Genomic DNA, 6637 nt, shown 5'->3' with positions numbered 1-6637 from the left:
GCTTTAGGAAAGGTAGGGGGTGTGTGGACCAGGTGTTTACAGTGAAACATATAAGTGAACAGTATTTAGATAAGGCTAAAGAGGTCTTTGTGGCATTTATGGATTTGGAAAAGGCGTATGACAGGGTGGATAGGGGGGCAATGTGGCAGATGTTGCAGGTGTATGGTGTAGGAGGTAGGTTACTGAAAGCAGTGAAGAGTTTTTATGAGGATAGTGAGGCTCAAGTTAGAGTATGTAGGAAAGAGGGAAATTATTTCCCAGTAAAAGTAGGCCTTAGACAAGGATGTGTGATGTCACCGTGGTTGTTTAATATATTTATAGATGGGGTTGTAAGAGAAGTAAATGCGAGGGTCTTGGCAAGAGGCGTGGAGTTAAAAGATAAATCACACATAAAGTGGGAGTTGTCACAGTTGCTCTTTGCTGATGACACGGTGCTCTTGGGAGATTCTGAAGAGAAGTTGCAGAGATTGGTGGATGAATTTGGTAGGGTGTGCAAAAGAAGAAAATTAAAAGTGAATACAGGAAAGAGTAAGGTTATGAGGATAACAAAAAGATTAGGTGATGAAAGATTGGATATCAGATTGGAGGGAGAGAGTATGGAGGAGGTGAATGTATCCAGATATTTGGGAGTGGACGTGTCAGCGGATGGGTCTATGAAAGATGAGGTGAATCATAGAATTGATGAGGGGAAAAGGGTGAGTGGTGCACTTAGGAGTCTGTGGAGACAAAGAACTTTGTCCTTGGAGGCAAAGAAGGGAATGTATGAGAGTATAGTTTTACCAACGCTCTTATATGGGTGTGAAGCATGGGTGATGAATGTTGCAGCGAGGAGAAGGCTGGAGGCAGTGGAGATGTCATGTCTGAGGGCAATGTGTGGTGTGAATATAATGCAGAGAATTCGTAGTTTGGAAGTTAGGAGGAGGTGCGGGATTACCATAACTGTTGTCCAGAGGGCTGAGGAAGGGTTGTTGAGGTGGTTCGGACATGTAGAGAGAATGGAGGGAAACAGAATGACTTCAAGAGTGTATCAGTCTGTAGTGGAAGGAAGGCAGGGTAGGGGTCGGCCTAGGAAAGGTTGGAGGGAAGGGGTAAAGGAGGTTTTGTGTGCGAGGGGCTTGGACTTCCAGCAGGCATGCGTGAGCGTGTTTGATAGGAGTGAATGGAGACAAATGGTTTTTAATACTTGACGTTCTGTTGGAGTGTGAGCAAAGTAACATTTATGAAGGGGTTCAGGGAAACCGGCAGGCCGGACTTGAGTCCTGGAGATGGGAAGTACAGTGCCTGCACTCTGAAGGAGGGGTGTTTATGTTGCAGTTTAAACTGTAGTGTAAAGCACCCTTCTGGCAAGACAGTGCTGGAGTGAATGATGGTGAAAGTTTTTCTTTTTCGGGCCACCCTGCCTTGGTGGGAATCAGCCAGTGTGATAATAAATAATAAAAGAAAATTATCATAAAGCCAGGAATAAATTCGATCTTGGACCATCACTCTGCACAGGAAACAAGTCAGCCACTAAACTCGACAAAACCCTTAGACAACCAGCAGACGCTAGTCGATGAGTCAGACAGCAGGGAGCCCCAGGTGACCTTCGACTCTACTGTTTGCTACTTCATTTTACCTCCGATACACAAGTGATTTGTAACATGCATTACAATTTACGGAAAAGAGTAGATATTTTTATCACATGGACAGCAGTGGATTTGAACTCAAGCTTCCAGTCTCCGCCCAGAGTTGAACTTTCTGTTTGAAGAAATGGGAGAGGAGAGGAAGAAGCTGGGCGAAGCAAGAAGAAGGGAGTAGCGGGGGAAATAAAAGAGAGGCATGGGGTTAAGAGATAAGTAGAAGATTGGAGATAAATATGAATTGAAGAAAATATAAGAGACGGAGGGGGGAAAGTGGGGAAAAAGAATGAAAGGAAGGGAGAGGAGGAACGGGTTGGATAGGATAAGGTGCGAGAAAAAGACAGAAGTTGTGGAGAAAGGAAAAGTGTGAGGAGGGGCGATGGGGAGAGAGGAAAGGAGATGTGGTTAGAAGAGAAAAGAGAGGATGGAAGTGGAGAGAAGATAGAGAAAATAAACACGAGAAGAAGGGTAACAGTGCGACTAATTAACGCAAAAACTCCAACGGATGAGTTTCTCGATAATTTTATAAATATTTGTGCAAGTTTGTGAGTTTCGGTGTTTTTCTATAACTCATTCCCGATAAGAGTCAGTGAATAAACTGCCACAAGCCTCCAAGTTTGTGAGTTTCGGTGTTTTTCTATAACTCATTCCCGATAAGAGTCAGTGAATAAACTGCCACAAGCCTCCTGGTACTCAGGAGCAGGTTTTAGCTTATACGACATTCCAGAATTTTAAATGGGGTGGGCGTCCCTTGAGGGGAGCATTTTTGTTACACTATTTTGAATGACACGTCAGTTTAAAAGCATTTTAATTCTGATTTAAAAAGCATATGTCTTTCCAAAATATTAATTTGGAGGTAGCATTCCTTGGTGGGAAGAGTGCCAGTGGGACATGAGTCTCCCACACCTGCCTCCTGACAAGGCAAGGGTTGAATAAAGCTAGCAGTGGGACATGAGTCTCCCACACCTGCCTCCTGACAAGGCAAGGGTTGGATAAAGTGAGTAGTGGGACAAGAGTCACCCACACCTGCTTCCTGACAAGGCAAGGGTTGGATAAAGCTAGCAGTGGGACATGAGTCTCCCACACCTGCCTCCTGACAAGGCAAGGGTTGGATAAAGTGAGTAGTGGGACATGAGTCTCCCACACCTGCCTCCTGACAAGGCAAGGGTTGGATAAAGCTAGCAGTGGGACATGAGTCTCCCACACCTGCCTCCTGACAAGGCAAGGGTTGGATAAAGTGAGTAGTGGGACAAGAGTCACCCACACCTGCTTCCTGACAAGGCAAGGGTTGGATAAAGCGAGTAGTGGGACATGAGTCTCCTACACCTGCCTCCTGACAAGGCAAGGGTTGGATAAAACGAGTAGTGGGACATGAGCCTCCCACACTTGCCTCCTGACAAGGCAAGGGTTGGATAAAGCTAGTAGTGGGACATGAGTCTCCCACACCTGCCTCCTGACAAGGCAAGGGTTGGATAAAGCTAGCAGTGGGACATGAGTCTCCCACACCTGCCTCCTGACAAGGCAAGGGTTGGATAAAGTGAGTAGTGGGACAAGAGTCACCCACACCTGCCTGCTGACAAGGCAAGGGTTGGATAAAGCGAGTAGTGGGACAAGAGTCACCCACACCTGCCTCCTGGCAAGGCAAGGGTTGGATAAAGCGAGTAGTGGGACAAGAGTCACCCACACCTGCCTCCTGACAAGGCAAGGGTTGGATAAAGCGAGTAGTGGGACAAGAGTCACCCACACCTGCCTCCTGACAAGGCAAGGGTTGGATAAAGCGAGTAGTGGGACAAGAGTCACCCACACCTGCCTCCTGGCAAGGCAAGGGTTGGATAAAGCGAGTAGTGGGACAAGAGTCACCCACACCTGCCTCCTGACAAGGCAAGGGTTGGATAAAGCGAGTAGTGGGACATGAGTCACCCACTCCTGCCTCCTGAACGGTACATATAGGGGTATGAGTCCCCCACATCTGCCTCCTGACAATCTACAGGAATACGAGTCTTCCCATGGTTCCCTCACACCCGCTTCCTGTCAAGGCAGGTGCAGGGGCATGAATCCCTCACACCTGTCTCTTGACAAGGCAGGTGAGAGGGTATTAGTAGTGTCCCCTCCACACACCTGCCCTCTGACACGGCAGGTGGGGGGGGGGAACTTTTGAAACCACTGGAAGAACAACTAAAATAAGAACAATTTTTAATAGTTATTTTAATACTGATATCATATCTGACAAGTCACAAAGTAACACCAGGCAGCGCCTGATTATTCTGACAGTGATGAAACAATAATTAAGTGTCGATAGCTTGAGAATCTTTTACCTTAACCCGCAGCGGGTGTGATAGAATAAACCATATTTAATTAAAGACACGTACCTAACACTAGATAGTAAATAACAGAGAGAGTAAGAGAGAATAAGTGAGAGAGGGAGTGAATGGGTTGTGCCGGTTAGTATGTCGGGTTTAAGTACCTATCAACTACACGAGATCATTAAAGCTACAATCCACATCGACACTACAGTGTTACTTGAATCTCTAACAGTGTACACGTTGACAAATACACACCTACGGGTTTACATTCACCAAGATATTCACCTCGATTTAAATAATACATTACTCATTGTACATACACCAAGAGATACACCTCGATACACATACAGAATAACATCTTGGAGTACATACAGACACATGAACACTGCTTGTTGCATATACACCGAACAGCATCTGTGAGCACCGTTGTATAATACTCTGCATGTTCGGGGATGTGAACAAGACTCTCACAGTTGTAAACACAGGCGCGACTCCCACGACAACTTAACACCAGAATTGATTTGTCAACAAAGCAGCCTCTCGCTCCACTTGCTAGTTTCTCTCAAGTTACTAGTTCTCGCTTCCTCTGTGTACTCACCTAACTATGGATGCAGGGGTCGAGTCATAGCTCTTGGCCCCGCCTCTTCACTGGTCACTACTAGTGTGTGTGTGTGTACTCACCTATTTGTGGTTGCAGGGGTCGATTCACAGCTCCTGGCCCCGCCTCTTCGCTGGAAAAACCAACTACCGACGAGGATGGGATTCGAACCCACGCAGGGAGACCCTATTGGATTAGCAGTCCAACGCCTTAACCACTCGGCCACCTCGTCCTCGTGTGTGTGTGTGTGTGTACTCACCTATTTGTACTCACCTATTTGTGGTTGCAGGGGTCGATTCATAGCTCCTGGCCCCGCCTCTTCACTGATTGCTACTAGGTCCTCTCTCTTCCTGCCCCATGAGCTTTATCATACCTCGCCTTAAAACTATGTATGGTTCCCGCCTCCACTACTTCACTTTCTAGGCCATTCCACGGCCTGACCACTCTATGACTGAAGAAATACTTTCTAACATCCCTCTGATTCATCTGAGTCTTCAACTTCCAATGTGACCTCTTGTGTCTGTGTCCCATCTCTGGAACATCCCGTCTTTGTCCACCTTGTCTATTCCGCGCAGTATTTTATATGTCGTTATCATGTCTCCCCTGACCCTCCTGTCCTCCAGTGTCGTCAGGCCGATTTCCCTCAACCTTTCTTCGTAGGACAATCCCCGTAGCTCTGGGACTAGTCTTGTTGCAAACCTTTGCAACAAGACTGTGTGTGTGTGTGTGTGTGTGTGTGTGTACTCACCTAGTTGTACTCACCTAGTTTAGGTTGCAGGGCTCGAATTCAAGCTCCTGGCCCCGCCTCTTCAGTGGTCGCTACTAGGTCACTCTCCCAGAACCGTGAGCTTTATCATACCTCTGCTTAAAGCTATGTATGGATTCTGCCTCCACTACATCGCTTCCCAAACTATTCCACATCCTAACTACTCTGTGGCTGAAGAAATACTTCCTAACATCCCTGTGATTCATCTGTGTTTTCAACTTCCAACTGTGTCCCCTTGTTGCTGTGTCCCATCTCTGGAACATCCTGTATTTGTCCACCTTGTCAATTCCTCTCAGTATTTTGTATGTCGTTATCATGTCCCCCCTATCTCTCCTGTCCTCCAGTGTCGTCAGATTGATTTCCCTTAACCTCTCCTCGTAGGTCATACCTCTTAGCTCTGGGACTAGTCTTGTTGCAAACCTTTGCACTTTATCTAGTTTCTTTACGTGCTTGGCTAGGTGTGGGTTCCAAACTGGTGCCGCATACTCCAATATGGGCCTAACGTACACGGTGTACAGGGTCCTGAACGATTCCTTATTAAGATGTCGGAATGCTGTTCTGAGGTTTGCTAGGCCCCCATATGTTGCAGCAGTTATTTGGTTGATGTGCGCTTCAGGAGATGTGTCTGGTGTTATACTCACCCCAAGATCTTTTTCCTTGCGTGAGATTTGTAGTCTCTGGCCCCCTAGACTGTACTCCGTCTGCAGTCTTCTTTGCCCTTCCCCAATCTTCATGACTTTGCACTTGGTGGGGTTGAACTCCAGAAGCCAATTGCTGGACCAGGTCTGCAGCCTATCCAGATCCCTTTGTGTGTGTGTGTATGTGTGTATGTGGGGGGGTAGGTGTGTATGTGTGCATGTATTCGCCTAATTGTACTCACCTAATTGTGGTTGCAGGGGTTGATTCATAGCTCCTGGCCCCGCCTCTTCACTGGTCACCACTAGGTCCACTCTCTCAATGCTCCATGAGCTTTATTATACCTCTTCTTAAAGCTATGCATGGTACCTGCCTCCACTACCTCACGTCCTAGACTATTCCACTTCCTGACAACTTGATGACTGAGGAAATACTTCCTAAGATCTCTGTGACTCATCTGAGTCTTCATCTTCCAATTGTAACCAATTGTTGCTGTGTCCCATCTCTGGAACATCCTGTCTCTGTCCACTTTGTCGATTCCTCTCAAAATTTTATGTCGTTATCATGTCGTCCCTGTCCCTCCTGTCCTCCAGTGTCGTCAGGACATGCCCCTTAGCTCCTCGACTGGTGCAAACCTTTGCACTTTCTCTAATTTCTAAATGTGTTTGACCAGGTGTGGGTACGATAAGGTTCTTGTAGCCGGGAGAGAGTAAAC

At 46.8% G+C, this 6637-nt stretch overlaps 1 non-coding gene across 1 annotated transcript; it reads right to left on the bottom strand.

Annotated features, from left to right (window-relative positions):
• Window positions 1–4670: 4670 nt before the first annotated feature.
• TRNAS-GCU (transfer RNA serine (anticodon GCU)) lies at window positions 4671–4752 on the bottom strand. Its single transcript has one exon. It is a non-coding gene; the product is annotated as a tRNA-Ser (tRNA).
• Between the last annotated feature and the right edge of the window lie 1885 nt (window positions 4753–6637).

This window comes from Cherax quadricarinatus, chromosome 2 (assembly GCF_038502225.1).
Source record: "Cherax quadricarinatus isolate ZL_2023a chromosome 2, ASM3850222v1, whole genome shotgun sequence".
Classification (NCBI taxonomy): domain Eukaryota; kingdom Metazoa; phylum Arthropoda; class Malacostraca; order Decapoda; family Parastacidae; genus Cherax; species Cherax quadricarinatus.
Note: the sequence above shows the minus strand (reverse complement) of the source record. Positions and strands in the feature narration are given on the sequence as shown.